The sequence below is a fragment of the Chinchilla lanigera genome, unplaced genomic scaffold (assembly GCF_000276665.1).
Source record: "Chinchilla lanigera isolate Chin_1 unplaced genomic scaffold, ChiLan1.0 scaffold00022, whole genome shotgun sequence".
Lineage (NCBI taxonomy): Eukaryota > Metazoa > Chordata > Mammalia > Rodentia > Chinchillidae > Chinchilla > Chinchilla lanigera.
The window spans coordinates 12,086,704-12,100,754 of NW_004955423.1; the positions used below are offsets into that span (position 1 = coordinate 12,086,704).

A 14,051-nucleotide genomic window follows, 5' to 3' on the forward strand; every position below is an offset into this window, starting at 1 on the left:
GCCTTAAATATCTCCATGTACAGGATCATCTGTGTGGAAGTTAATATTGACAGTCTCTAGAAATAGCCTCTTCAGAGACTGATGATTTATAATATTCAGAGGGTCTCAGAGACAGTCTGACATTCACGTGACATCTTAGTAGAAATACCCACCTCCACTTCCTAGACTGACATTCACCCAGAGGAAAGACCCCGTGTCAACCCTCACTATTCATTGCAATGATAAGTTAATAATTGTATCATAAAAAGCATTTTAAAGTTGGAACCAGGATTAGTAATGCCTTCATGAGCATTTATTGCCTTCATAGCTGACTAAGAAATGAAATGTGTCTAACTTAGATTTTAGTTTATTTACAAAGGAACAGCTGAGAAAGATCAAAGGCTTCATCATATTCATACAAATCATAGAAGATCTCATTTTTAAAGGAAAACAAGACTTATGCTAGGACATGTCCTCTGTGCTCTCTAAGTTCTTATGCTCCTCATACAATGAATATTTGTATAGGACAGTTTCAACTATATTTATATGGCAAACTTAACTAATTGTTAAAGATACATTTCACCCATTTATGTTTGAAAGGTGTTTTTCAAAAACCCTGTGCAGAGTTGATTATGAATCTCTTTTCTGTGCCTCCGCTGTGCCAGGATAAACGCATCCTTACTGTCTGACCCACACAGTTTTATGTTTTTTGCTTTGCAGTTCTGGGGGATGGAGTCTGGGGCCTTGCACGGGCTAAGTAAATGTTCTACCACAGAGGTACATCTCCAGCCCTTAGTCATTTCTTTACATTCTCCCGCTCTCTGACCATGAGCTCTGTGTGCAAAGGAGAACGTTAGCTTCTCTGTGTGTGTTTGAGTGTGTGTGTCCTAGGGCTCAAACCCAGGACTTTGTGCACATGGGTTTGTGGCAAGTGGTAAGTGCTCTACCACTAAACGACATCCTTAGCTCTAATTCATTTTTAAAATTGTATTCTCATCATTGAGTTCACTGCCTAGTACAGTGCAATAACTATATACACATGTAATATATATAAATATATACAAAATGTGGTTTAAACACACATTAAATCATTTTTAGACTAAAGTTTTTGGCAGATACACTCATACACACACACACATATATATCTGTATCATAATTAAGTAATAATTATCTGAATATATATATATATTCAACAAAAGTAGATGAATTGCAGAATATTTACAGGTACTTTTAAGGCTACAGAGGAACAGAGAGAAGAAAATAATGTAATATCATCATTCACAGACTAAAGTGAAACTACTTTCTTGAATCGTCTGAATTATCTCTCTCTTCATATAGCTTTCAGATTTTGGAAATTTAGTGTGTGTACTTTACAATCACTCTCTGGTAAGCAAGGCAATCACTGAGAAATTTTTTGAATCTATGCCTGGTTAGGGAAACTCTTGAGAATTGAAAGAATTTGATTCACAAAAAAGTTTAGTACCATTCATGGAATGCACATTCTAATCACTACATGCTGCATTTTTTTAAAAAGCCACTGATTATTTCAGAGGAAGCACATCAACATTTAAACACTATTATGGTGAAAATAAAGTAGTATTACAGACTTCTCTTCTTGAACTGTTTTTTCTTTTCTGATAGGATCTCACACCACACACACACACACACACACACACACACACAGCAGGCTTTTAATACCCTTGAATTATGAAAACAGTGGAAAAATATTTTTATTTTAAATCTTGGATATAGTTTACGCAACTATATATATATGTTTTAGAAATCTAAGGTATATGTGAAATTATAAGGAAGAGTCATACTTCCACTTGCTCATTTGATAAATATTTCTTTGAGAATTAATTATAAGGCTTTGCATTGAGCAGTATGGAAAATACAAAGATTGTCCAGATGTAGACCATTTAGTAGCACAAACTGTAACAGAAAATTAAGAAAACAGAAAAAAAGACTGCACAGTCTTTTCTCTTGACAGTTGAGGTATTTTGTAAACTATAGTAATATTTAATGGAAGCAGTTTGCCAGTGGTCCTTCTAACTTTTTTAAACATGATAGCTGAAAGCAAATCTGGACATTTTTCCTTTTCCCTCAAATATCTATCTCACATTAAACAACCTCTATTATAATATTTATTTACCATAGTTGAAAAAAGTCTTCAAATCTTTTTGGAGAAGTCATATGAGAGTAAAGAGATGATTCGTAAAGGGTATATTCTCTTTCATTTTCAAGATTCTAAACTTGATTTTAACAGCAAATGCCAGCAAATAACCGTACCCTACAACTGGGAGATTTAATAGGAAGACCAAATGGTCACAATTGTCCCCACCTGCTCTTGCCCTCTTGAAATCAGTTAGATCTAATTTAACAAAACAAGGAACTTACAATGATTGGTTAGACCTGGACCAGTGAACTCTTGCCAAATGGCATGGAAGTAATTTTTTCTCCATTACTTGAAAAGTGTTTAAGCAGACTGCATTCTTGTGTAATTTTCTCCTGTACTTTATCACAATTAAGTAATAACTATCTGATAGGCATTCAAAATTATATACAGACTAAAAGAAAATATGTAGTGGGGTGGAGGTGTATTACGAGGGGGCATGATCTGGTTGTTTTCAATGCATTTGAACAGAATATGGTAACTAGCTACAGTGAATATATCATTTATTTTTGAAATTCAGTGACAAAAAATTCAGTGAAAGGAGATACTTTTATTGATTACAGCAGGCAAATTGGTATATCCTGGGACTCTCTCAGGAAAACTGGGATGTACAATCAACCCATGAATAACTAAATGTATTTAGACAGTTTTTAACAAGTGGAGACAGATCAGTGAGATTAGTTGCATATATAGGTTAGGTAAGATAACTTTTTAAAAAAATTTGACTACATGCTATAGTTGATTATTTAGCCTTTGAAAATCATGTCATTGACTCAGAACAACTTTTTCCACTGTATTTTCTATGGTTTAAATGTTGTGTGTGTAGATACTTTTTCCAAGGAATAGTTAAGGATTCTTTACATTCACTTCTTAAAAAGCTTTCATCACATAAAATTGTTATAATGATACAATTTCCTGGATGACCAAAATCTTGTAATCCAAGTACAACTATGTACTTACCCCTTACCTCCCCCTCCTCGAAAAAAAAGCAAAATGTATAAGACTTGAAGCCGAATGAAGAGACTATTAAGCTAGGAATCCAGTGCCTGGAATATTGTTTGGGTTCTACTACTACTAGCAAGTTGCATTTTCCTTCATTCTGCCTTAATTTTTTCCATTGCTACAAAGGTGATATCACATGGCAATGATATATAAAAGAATGGTGATGAAAATTCTAGAGACATCTAAAATGTTTAAGTTTAAATATTTATTTTCTAAACTTTTGTGGTAATATGGCAAAAGAGGAGTTGCACGTTGTTTTAGGAAGCACAGAATTCAACATGGTGGATAAAATAATGCAGTAAAAATATGCAAGTCAAAAGGAACAAAAAACACTTTTCTGACTGAAAAACCCCTGATGATTTGCTCGTATTTTAGGATACCTTCCACTCTGAACTCTGCCTCTAATAGAAAATTGCTGCTTTTCCTTTGCCACCCTGCTAGTCTATGTGACTGACAAGATCGAACTGTTTTATTTATCATTAAATTGCACCATGTCCACCCTGCAATGGATTCCCCACGCAGCATTTTTGATCAAATTTATTACTGTTGATTACAAATATAAAGAAACAGAGTACGACACCTATCTCTCTCTGAACATCAATGCTTTCTGTTTGGTCTTTGCCAGATTCTTTTGAATTTTATAGCTGACATTTTTCAAAGACCTGCTTTTCTGCTAAAACCTGGAAAAGGTTGCTTATAAGAACTACTGAAAGTTCTATAAATTTTCAATGGAGGATACTTCTCTTGTGACAAGCAGAAGTAACTTGAAAGTTCAATGTGGACGCTGCTTCATGCAAATCATCTATTTACTTTGGGAGGTGTTAACACATTTGCTGAGAGGACAGCACTAGTAAGGCTAAGGTTGCAGGTTTTATGAGCTTTACCCAGAGAATAACTGCCTCTGAGTCACAGCTTGTACCTTCAACCTCCACAAGTTTTCCTGGGTCACCAAGAGAGAGCAGATTACTCAGTGCAGCCTATTAACAGTTTGGAAAACAAGCAGGTAATAGTAGGTCGAGTGTACGAAGGACAGCACATTATTACTTTTTAGGGTGCTGACACAAATTAGATGCATCAAATAACTAAGTATGAGCTTTTTAAGATGTGTGCTTTTGTCATCTGCCCCCTTGAACTGGGTCTGTTTTCCACAGCTTTAAAATAGGCATAGCTAAAAGAAAACATTAAGTCTTAATTCTCAGACTACATCCTGTTCATTGCTGGAACTTCTGCATGGGAAGGAGAAACTATGGGCATGTAGTGTTGTAATAGGCTAGGGGGAAAAGCCAGTCTGAAAATCACTGGAAATGATCAGGTTAGGTATTTGAAGGGTAACTCAAAAATATTTGTGTATTGGGATAATGGTTTCTTTGCCAAAAACTGCTTTCCCACACAAAAGCAACATTTCATTGGATGTGAAGCTCTGTTTTTTCCAATAATCATTAATTCATATCTCTGCACTGAGTGGCAAAAGAGAAAGTAATCTAGAAATATTTTTGATGTAGTCTATTATGTTAAATTCAGTTACGGGGCATATGAATAGAGTGTGCAAAAACCAGTGGTGACAGTTAAAGAAAATGCGATAAGGAAGGTAATGGTGACATATGAACAGCTATCTACAAGTCATTAAGCAATCATAAAGTGATACTTATTAAATGCCCTCCCGCAATATGGCAGTGTTCTAGCATTATAGACATCGTACATCCAGTGGTCAATCCATTTTTTTAATTAACACATTCTCTGCAAAGGCTGATAAAAGAAACCAATTATTTTGCCTGGGTTCTCAGATAAGAACAGAATCCAGTTCCTAGAAGGGGAATTCCAGACAGAAAGAAAACTTACACGAAACTCTCTTGCAGAATAAATCTCTTGGTCCATTCTTTCATCCCATCGGCATGCTCTTTTTGGGATAGGTGGAACAAATAACCACTACTAATGGCTCAAAAATGGAGCTAGTAGACACCCAATAATAAGCAAGAATTACAAACAATATGTATGCTAATAAGTGATAAGATATAATTAAACATCAATGAATGCATAATCTATGATAAAACTGTATAGTAGTTAGCCCATCACAAGATTCCTCTAGGATCAAGTTTTAAGAGGGCTCTACCCTCCACACTGAAGAACTTCCCCAAACCCCTTCTACTTAATAAAATTATGTAAGGGGCTAGGTTTCAAAATAAGAATTTTGGTAACTATAAATACAAACTGTAGCACCAGGCAATAAAACAACTTGCTGTATCACTGGTTCATGTTAGGCATTTGAATTTTTCCTCTTTTCTGAATAGTTTAAAATCACAGGGCCCCTGGCCAAAGTCTCAGAGTGCTGCTTTTTAGTACATATTGCTGAAGAGGAGGCACAGGTTAGGAAACTTAGAGGTTTCCCCTGGAAGATGTCAGGGTAGATAGTAGAGTGCAGTGAAAACATTCGCCAACTTTGCTGAAAAGCCAGGCATCTGGTATACCATACATATCTCAGACTAGAAACTGTGCTTAGACCCATGGCTATGCTTATTATAAGAAGTCAAATTGAGGAAGATTAAATAATTTGCCAGATCACAGAGCTAGTTAGAGGTAGACAGAGAATGGACTCTTGGTCCATCCGGCTTCAGAATCAGATCCAGGCAGATCCAGACATGATGTCTTTTTCTGTCACTCACTAGCTATATGAACTTTGACAGATTTCTAACTTTAGAGAAGTTGCCCTCCATTTTAGGACCTTCAAAATGGAAAGAATGCATACTTCATATGATTGTTGAAAGGCTATTTCAGACAGAATAAGTTAAAGGGCTGAGCAGGACTTCTCTCTGTGGACCTACCACAAATAAATGACTATTCTGTCTATCTTTGATCTGGTTACTGCTAGAGACATCTAGCCACAACATTCACCCTTCCACAAGATATTGGACATCTAGTGGGAAAGACAAGACAATAACTTATTATGGAAATGTGTTTAGACATTTATCCTTCTATAATAAAAAAGGACACCCTGTGTGAAGGGGTGTGGGTGTGTGTAAGGTGAAGGGACCCCCACTCAGCCTTTCTCAGTTGCCTCTGGTAGTCCTGAAACATTCCTTCAACCCTGGAGTTCTGAAAAGGGTCATTAGGCAAGACGATCTCAGGGGGACTTTTGAACAGAATGTCTGAGTTTTTGCTAGCGATGCATACATGTCTACTGTAAAAGGCACGTAAAATAAGAACCACAGAAGCTATGACCATCCAGCCAGAAGAAGACCCCAGGGGCTGTTTCACAGAAGAAGTTGATGGAAGGTGTCACAAGGAAGGTGATCTTTCATAGCACTGGGTAGAATTCAAGTGGCTGAGATCACCACTGAGGAAGAAGGAGAGGTATGAAATGTATTTCAAATAGAAGTATTTCAAGAGGAAAAGTAATGTATGAAAAGGAAAGAAAGAAATGGATAAGCTCAAACAGCATGAAGAACTGTGAATGACCTGACTTCACTAGAACGTTGAGCACGCATCTGTAGAAAGCAGGAGAGATGGGTCTGGAAGCCAGAGGCTGGAACGATTGTTTCCAGGAATAAGGGTTTGGAGTTAGACATGTGGGCTTGTTAAATCCTTGTTCCTACACTCTGGTTTCTCTTCAGATAGAATAAATCTCTCTCTTTTTAAATGCCTGTTCCTATACTCAGCTGTGTGTACAGGGCAACTGACTGAACCTCTATGAGCTTTAATGTTCTTTTCTGGAAAATGGGACTGTTTAGTATAAAAAACAAAGAACCAGCAGAGTAACATTTATTGAGCAACTTTGCATATGAGAAAACTGAGGCAAGACCTGCTGGACAAGTCATTTGTCACACGGTTGGTAAGATGGATTGAAATCCAGGCATTCTGGTTCCAGAATCTTTAATTACAATGAAGCGCAGACATCTCCCTCAGAAAGTATGGTGAGAATTAAGTGGCATCTGTACTATGTCCACCTCCTGTCAGACACAGAGTGAGGACTCAGTTGGCCAGGAGTGGCATGGAAAAGGAGGAGAGCTGCAGAAGGAGGAAGAGTGGGGAGCAGGCGGGGAAAGGCTCTGGGATCCCATATGTATGAGTACTTTCAACATTTTCTAGTTAGCAGTTCGTAATCAGAGAACAGAGTTGCAACAGGTTTATGGTAGGATCAGAACTGTAACTTAGAAAGATTCATCTTTTAAGATCTGTCCACTGAAAAAGAGAGCGAATGAGTGGGGGCCAATTAGACTTATTGTAGGGGTCCTTAAATGGTTCCCCCAAAAGGCGGGAGAGCGATGGCCCTGAGGGGGAAAGGAGGAAGCCGATAAGAAAGCTCTGGAAGTGACTGACACAGGAGGTGGAGCAAACAGAAGATTTAAGGTTTCTGGGCCAGGAGAATGCTGCTGATGCCATTCATGGAAACAGACATCAAGGAGAGAAACGGGACCTTGAGAGGAAACAGTGATGATTGCTTTTTAAAATTATTTTTTATTTTATTTTACAGGTTGTGTTTGAGTTGATGACAAATCACCAAGGTGCAAATATTCAGCAGTCAGCTTTGCAAGAGCTAAGCTAAATACCCAAGTAAGGGTCTCAGGTAAACTTTTTTCTCTCCGAACATCCTTAGTGATGAAATAGCTTGAGTTCACACGCATGTGCATTTAGAAATTGTTTCCTGTACATTTTTCTAATACAGACATACATAGAAAATAACAAACAGAAACAGAAATTCTCATAAGAGGATGTTTTTGAAGAGGGTCTGGTAGGTGCACATCCCGTTGTGGAGACAGCTCCAGTGGCTCAGATCTCGTTCCCATGCTGGGAAGCGGAGTGAGTGGACTATACCACACGACCTTCCATCGCTGCTTCCCCTGTTCATGAAATTAGGGTCTTTTGATAAAGTACGAAGAAGAAAAAAGAACAAAAGACTTCATTATCCTACAAAATTCTCATGTGTATCCACAAAGCTCTGTACATAAGGGGCAGCCCGGAGTTTTTAAGACATATAAAATAAAAAAAAATTAATTGCAAGAGAGACATCTTGATATATTACCCATGAAGGATGCTGAACATGTATGTGTACACGTATCTGCATGCATACATTTGACATGCAAGCTGAGTAAGCCTCTCTAATAACTACCAGTGTATCTACTACAGAGAATGGAAGAATATGCTGGGAAACACTAAGGACATGCCATAAGTAAAATCCAGACTGTAATATCTGTTCAGGACAAATGATTGAATGATTCACTGGTTTTTTTTGTTTGTTTGTTTGTTTGTTTTTTGTTTTTGTTTTTTTGAGATGAAATCTCACTATGTAGTCCAGGTTGGCTTAGAACTCAGTATGTAACCTAGGCTGACCTCTAACTCACAGTGATCCTCCTGCCTCAGCTTCCAGAGTGCTGGGGTTATAGGCATGTGCCACCACACTTAGCAAATGTTTCACTTTAATTAAAAAATTGAAGTGATAAAAAAATGAGAAAGAGCTGGAAGGGAACTACAATTAAAGTGACTTAAAGAATTTAAAACAGGCAGAACCAAGAATTACTATGCATTGAGTGCTAAATCCAGGAGAGCGAGGTCATCCAGAGCCATATAAAGGAGCCTAGTCATGTTAAGCGTACACCAGCATGAAATTCACTACACTGCATATGTGTGTCTTATAGTCTTCCATATAACTGCATTGACAGTAAAAAGTTGAGATTATAAAAAGAAAAGAAAATTTTTATTAGGATTCTATTTATGGAACAAAACAAAAACACTGAGATTATGTAGCATAGATATTTTAAAACCTATCTACAAAATGAAAGATCTGGAAGCATCAGCAGATATCTTCTGAGTTACATACAAACTGGAAACATGAATAGATGTTCACTTTTATTCAGTACCTTCTGTACTGTTTATTCTTTTCACAGAAACATGTTCATGTGTTATTTGTATAGCAAAATACAACATTTAAAGTGAAAACTTAGAAACATAATATATAGGCTGTTTTGGTGTAATTAAATTCTAGGTCTATGGTAGAGTGAAAAACACCATTTATATAGGCAGGTTGCAGATGGACTTACCAGGATATTGTGTTTAGAGATACAGAATTATATATCATCAGTCAGGAAGACGTAGAAATATAGTTTATTTGCAGAACAAAGGTAATGACTTAGCTTCCAAGTTTTCTCTGAGGTTAGTAAATGTTCTTACTGATTTTCTGTCGGTTATCCAGACTGCAAAGATTATTTTAATTTGATATCTTTAATTTTGGGGCCTAGATTCTAAGATAGTCTAGCGAAATGGGTGTGTGCCATTTATAGTAAAGTTATTAAGTGCCTAGACAAAAATCTCCTGCTTAATGACAGGAACACTTTGTGATTGGAATTGAAGCCAAAATATAACGATCTGGAGCCAAAGTATAATGAATCTCCAGTTCTAAAGGACAATTGCACTCAAGAGTGACAGAACCCTACAATTACTGAGAAAATTGGTATTGCTTTGCTTTGGCATTTGTTATTTTCCACATTTATTTCAGGTCTCTCTCTCTCTCTTTTTTTCCAGAGTAACATCTTTATTTCACTGTTTTGAGTAAGTTGGCAGAAAATTTTGCTTACTGAAACACCATTATAAGCAAGAGTCATTGTTTTATTAAGCTCATCAACTAGTGGAATAGTTGATCATTGAGTAACAATTTATTAATCTGTTAGCAAACCTCGGTCCCAATTCACTTTTAGATCTTTTCAACACATTCTTCAATATGTAGAGGCAAATAGAAATGATGGAAACTGTACAGTGTGATTTTTTTCTAGCTCTTGTAACTAATGGACAACTTTAAACTGAAATGAAGAAAGAAAAAACCCAATGTGCATCTTTCCTTTTCCACGACCAACAATTTCCAAGCTATTTTGCAAATATAGGACAGCTGCTTTATTGAGCTAAAAAAAACACTACAAAATGTAATGATAGCACTTTGGACTCTATTCTGATCTCCCTTAAACTCCACACAGCTTGGATTTTTCTGTAATTTTAATGAAAATGTGGCATGGCACATCTCTCTCATTTAAATTATGCACTGTCAGTATTTTCCTTCTTTGCAACTGAAGTACTTCTTGGGAAACATGCCAGGTACAAGGGGGAGGGCTATTCTGAGAATAGAAGGAGGTGGGGGTGGGGAAAAAAACTGGACTAAACAAACACATTCTCCACAAGACCATTTTTTTTTTTTTAAACAAAAGATTTGCAAATGACCAAGAAATGGAGTTCAAAAGTGCAATAGGACTAAGGTAGCTTTAGCAAGTGCAACTGGTGTTAAGCACAAGTCTAAATAAAGTGAAAAACCTAAAAAGTTAAGAAACTCTTGATCTGTTGAGAACATAAAATTGCATTTATTTTAATACGTTGTCCGAATAGATCTTGTTACTCCTAAGCTACTTAAGGGTTGGTTATCATGTACAAAGGTCAGTAGCGTTGTTTCCTACCAGTAACAATTTCTCAACTAACAAAATGCCTCTTCTTTTACCTTCCTTCACTTCTCCTCTTTTGTTTTCTAAGCAAAGATCAATCATTCATATATTTACTGAAAGCCTGAGGAGTGAATGGGAGAGCGAGAGCGGGAGAGAGAGAGAGCGCGCGCGCGCGAGAATACTATCATCTATTACACGTCAATCTTGTATAGAATTTACAAGGACATGAAAATGAAATTCTCTTCCGTAGAGGTGATTAAACATGATTGATGCCATATTTCTTATCAGTGAGAAATATCCATACAAATTTGCCATGATTTTGTAAATCACTTTTCATATGCAATGCTCACCTGGCATGATCTTATTATCTCCCTATATTATAGGTGAGGAGTTTTAGAAAGTTTAAGAGCCTTAGCGATTGTCACTACTTTAGTGGCAGGGCCCCAGCTCAGCCCTGGGGCCTCTGACCCAGAACAGGTGCTTTTTTGTGCAAGAATGTAGGCTCTGGAATCATCACGACTTCCGTGACTCAAGGCTCTGCTCCTTATCAGCACCTCAGGCAGATTTCTTAACGCACCTGAGCCTGTTTCCTCTGACAGGGCAATACTGATAACCCGCCCGCAGAGGACTGTGGGAAGAAGTGAGGAATACAGGACTGGTGTTTAGCACAAAGTTCAGACCCAGAAAAAGTTCACTGTTAGCTTTTTTATTGAACTTGTTAAAAGGGAAGTGGGGAGGGGCTGGGGATTGAGCTCAGCGGCAAAGGGCCTGCCTGGCAAGCGCAAGGTTGTGAGTTCGGTTCCCGGTACCGGAGAAAAACCAAAAACTAAAAAAAAAAAAAAAAAAAAAGGGAAGTGGGGGAAAAATCAGTTGCGTGGAATAGAAGAAAGAAGATATTCTGAGAGAATACAATGAAAACCCTTCAGTTAGCAAGGACAAATGAACAGAGTATCAAGGAAGCCTAGGGCCTTAGTGCAAAAATAACATTTCCATATTCTAAGAGATTTCCTGCAGGATAAGTAAGTGGATCTGTTTGAGTGCAAATTCTTTGTTTTTTTGTTTGTTTTTTTCCTGTACTGGGTACCCGGAATGGAACTCACAACCTTGCGCTTGCCAGGCAGGTGCTGTGCTACTGAGTTAAATCCCCAGCCCCTGAATACTAATTCTTGGACAGTAAAAGAAACATAGTGATTTACCTTCTTGTAAATTCTTTGATTCAAATACCTTATTTTAGATCTCCTATACTGAGAGGAGGAGGAATGTGATTTCCGTGAGCTTAGAGATAGGGTTTGTCTAGAAGACAGCACTGAGTGGGAGGTGGAGGCCTGAGAGCCCTAAGGGCTTGGGGAAGGACAGATAGGACACTCCCCAAAAAGAAAGAAGAATCTGGAAAGTATGGGAGACTTCCAAAATAAACCTTGCGAATTTTGCAATTGACTGCAATTTTTAACTCCCCAGTGTCAATAAAAATGATCTCCTGGCCTGTCATTAGGACTGTGAGAAGAATACTGGTAATCTGGAATACTGAGCGGGGACACACGGTCTGTACAACCCTAAGATTCAGCCCAGCTTCCTGTGGCTGCAAGTGTGGTGGGGGGTGGGGCTGTGCTGGTAGACACTTCCTTCTGTCCAGCAGTCTGAGTCAAAATTCCTGGAAGAACAGGGCCTGTTGTTGTTGCTTGTTTTTTTGAAACCTGCTTGCGTTCCTAATTAAATTATTCCTTTAAATGTCCTTTCTGAACTATTTCAAGCCACGAAGTCTGCAAAAACCTCTTCCTCCCCATCATTACTAAACGGGTTGGACAAAGTAAATCTGAGGTGTACAGAAAAATCACTGTTTAACATGTGTCCTAATAATTGTGCAAAGCCCCCAGCTAACCCACCCATACAGCTCTCTTTGGAGTCCATTAACTCTTTAATCCCCTCTCCTTGCCTAATCTAATCCGTTCTTGTGACATTACATTTTCACTGTAAATTGACCCCGACAGCTGGGCATGCTCTTGTGCTCAGCGTTCTGGGAGAAGAAAGATGTGTCTTTTCTCTGTTTTGCTGCAGTAAACAGAAAGGATTTATAAAGCTTTGGCCTCCACCACGGCAGTGCACCCAGCAGGGAGGAGCTGATATTGAGAAGTGGGCGGCTGAAGACAGAACACCGAGTGGAGACCCCTCAGCATGGAGTTGAGTTTAAAGCCCCGCCATGCGCCCTGTGAAGACTTCGGTTTCCTGGTCTATAAAATGAGGAAGTGGGGGTGAGGGAGGGGGAAAAGATAACTGAGATACATTATGTGCATGTACCAATCCCTTACAGTGAGTGTAATCATTATGTACCACAACATATACTAATAAAAGTAAAAAAAGAAAAAATGGACAAAGAATAAGAAAGAGTCAGATTCTTTGGTCTGTGGCTCTAATCGCCCTCTAATCCTCTAGGTTTGCATGATCCAATCACTGCTGCTATGAGGATGGTTCTTAGCTTACCTCTGAATTAGCAGCCACAGCCCCTTAATGCTCAGCCATTGCTGGCGCTTGGCTATGTAACAAGCGTTCCTTATAAAATCCTTCTCTTTCAGCCTCTACTTCAAAGCAGATATCCCCCAAATACTAGATTATTACCTGCTCCTGTCATCCCCCATATTTGGTTTCCTTTGTGTTTTGTCACCCAGTAGCCCAACCTAAATAGGTAGAGGTTGCATGAAAGGAAGAAAAGAAATTTTTTAAAGTCAGAGCTCAGCTGTAGATCAGTGGTTGCAATTTGACCCCCAAGCAAGGCTGTGCTTCTGGAAGAACTAAGATTTGTTGGTTTCAACACAGGAAGATGTAAAATGGGCTGTTATCGCATCTCCCCAGAATGCATCCTGCCATCAGGCTGGGGAAACTGCATGGAATAACAAGTTTCTGGTTACGTATTCAGCGCTGTCATCCATGTGGTAGGTTGCAATTCCAGTCCATTACCCCTATAATGCTGTCTTGTTGGGAGGAAACCTTGAAATATTATTCATTATGACTAATTTGATTATTATGGCTTAGGTACCTGCATGTTTAAAGGAGGTGAACTCTTGCGGTATTCAAACTTCTGCATGCAAACAGCATCAACTTTTGCATTTATGTAACATACAGTTATTCCTGCTGTACTTGGAATCCTGTAGAATGATGAAGGTAGATTACACGATAGAAATAATCTGAATTTTTACACCCAGAAAGATTTGTGTGAATTTTTTTTTTAAACTAGCTCTATGTTCACCTTAAGCATGATACTCAATCTATTTCTTTGAGCTGCCATCTTCTCCTATGGGAAAAATATTAATCTCACAAGAGCTTTGTGTGGATAAGTGTATCTGGCACTTAGGCAATAGAAAATATTGTTTTGTTTTACTTAATAATTCAACTTCTTACTAATTAAGGGTTAGTAAAAGATGCTTTCATATGGGGTCTTGCATTTTAATTTCACACCACCCTGTAAGGCTGGTCATGATATCTTCACT

General features: G+C 38.0%; 1 long non-coding RNA gene across 1 annotated transcript; it reads left to right on the forward strand.

Moving 5' to 3' along the window:
- The first annotated feature begins 7,167 nt into the window (after positions 1-7,167).
- On the forward strand, positions 7,168-12,881 carry LOC106148552. The gene is made up of 3 exons (XR_001234104.1): positions 7,168-7,211; positions 7,623-7,715; positions 12,625-12,881. It is a non-coding gene; the product is annotated as an uncharacterized LOC106148552 (long non-coding RNA).
- Positions 12,882-14,051: the final 1,170 nt, after the last annotated feature.